The sequence below is a fragment of the Anoplophora glabripennis genome, unplaced genomic scaffold, assembly GCF_000390285.2.
Source record: "Anoplophora glabripennis isolate ALB-LARVAE unplaced genomic scaffold, Agla_2.0 scaffold362, whole genome shotgun sequence".
Classification (NCBI taxonomy): Eukaryota; Metazoa; Arthropoda; class Insecta; order Coleoptera; family Cerambycidae; genus Anoplophora; species Anoplophora glabripennis.
Genome location: NW_019416455.1, coordinates 172,520 through 174,357, shown reverse-complemented (window position 1 = coordinate 174,357; position 1,838 = coordinate 172,520).

Genomic DNA, 1,838 nt, shown 5'->3' with positions numbered 1-1,838 from the left:
AATAATATACTTTATTTTCCTTGAAGTCAGACATTGTACAGAAATTGTCACATTTTTTATAATTAAAATAACTTAAAACTATCTACTCTAGATACATTAAGAATCAAAAAATTCATTTAAAGTATAAAATGTATTTCTTATTAAGTATTTGTGCAGTTTGTTATTAAACAATATAAAATGTGTTCTTTAGAATCTCAAAAAGCAATTTATTAAAAACTTTTAAACCTAAATAAAATGGTGAATCACAAGATATTTTGTATTTACAAAAAGGAATGTGAAATTTCTTTTTTGACTTTTATTATGAATGGTTTCATTTAATTTAAAAGTAGACTTATTTATAAAAACGTATACGGACAATTCGAAGATAAATAAAGACACAACCGTTAAAATATTAAAATTTTTAAAAATTTAAACAAGGTATTTCAGCCATGTGTCTTAAAATACCTTTTTGTGAAACAAAAACGTCTGATGCAAGGGAGGAATGTCCCCAAAAAACAACACCATATCTCAATCTGGAACTTACATACGCTTGATAAACAGTTATTAATTGTAGAAAAGTTAAAACAGGTTTCACATTTCTTATCAAATAACATGCCGAGTTTAATTTCGATATTAACTGAGTACAATGAGATTTCCAGCTAAGACATTCGTTAATTGTTACTCCCAAAAATTTTATTTAATTTTCTTAGCGTAAAATATCAGATTCATTTGAAGTTAAACGTAATTTGGCACAATATTTTTGCCTGTTATGGAACCTAATTACTTGAGTTTTTTTCAGGATTGACATAGAGATGGTGACCTATACCACGTACCCACTGACTTTAATAAAGCATCAGTTTTTGTTTCTAGAGAATTGTTTATGTTATCAGATACTAACAAGGATGTGTCATCGGCATACATGACAAAAGAGGTGTCAGAAACTACGTTGCCAAATTCGTTGGTATACAGTAAAAATAGAATTGGGCCTAGTATGGATCCCTGAGGAACCCCTATACCGACCACCAGAGATTCAGAATTTATATTCAATGAAATATTCTCGTCCGTGTAAGTCAGACTAAAATACTGTTTAGGTTTTTCCAAAAATAATACGACCCACTCGTTTACTACTACCCGTGCACCATACGAGGACAGTTTTGAAAGCAACTTGTTATGATTAACGCAATCGAATGTTCTACTGATATCACAGAATATGCCAATAGGACACTCTCCTGCTTCAATATATTCAATAATTTTATAATAGAATGATAATAAGGCAGTACTTGTAGACTTATTAAACTGCAAACTATGTTGATGTTCTGAAAAAATGTTAATTTTTTCAATAAATTTCAAAAATCGCTGCATATAACAATATTCAAAAAACAAGGTTTCTTCTCGATATTGTTCAGGACCACACCTCACGATTGTTGGATAATGGAGAAGACGAGTATTTTACAAATTCTAAATTGCGAACTTTTATTTAGACATAAATATACAGTGTGGTAAAAAAGTTCTGCATAAAATTCATATTTTCGTTAAACAATTTTTTTTTCGAAAAACGGTGAGACCCGTCGATTTTTATTTGATCCAGGGCACCTTGTTATGTGGAAAAATTTTTTTTCGATAATCCACTTACGGCAGCGATGACAATTTTTCTTTTAAATGATATTTTTTTCGTTCTAAATTGATGACAGTGATAATTATCTAAACAACGGTGTGAAAATTTCGATGTCTTACATAACAATTTTTTTTAGAAAAATGCACCTTAAGTTCTTATAAGTGATAATTGTCTACTTACACTATTAATGTCTCCGAAAAGGACAAAGTTGACAAAATTACATTTCAAACGAGTAAAATTACAC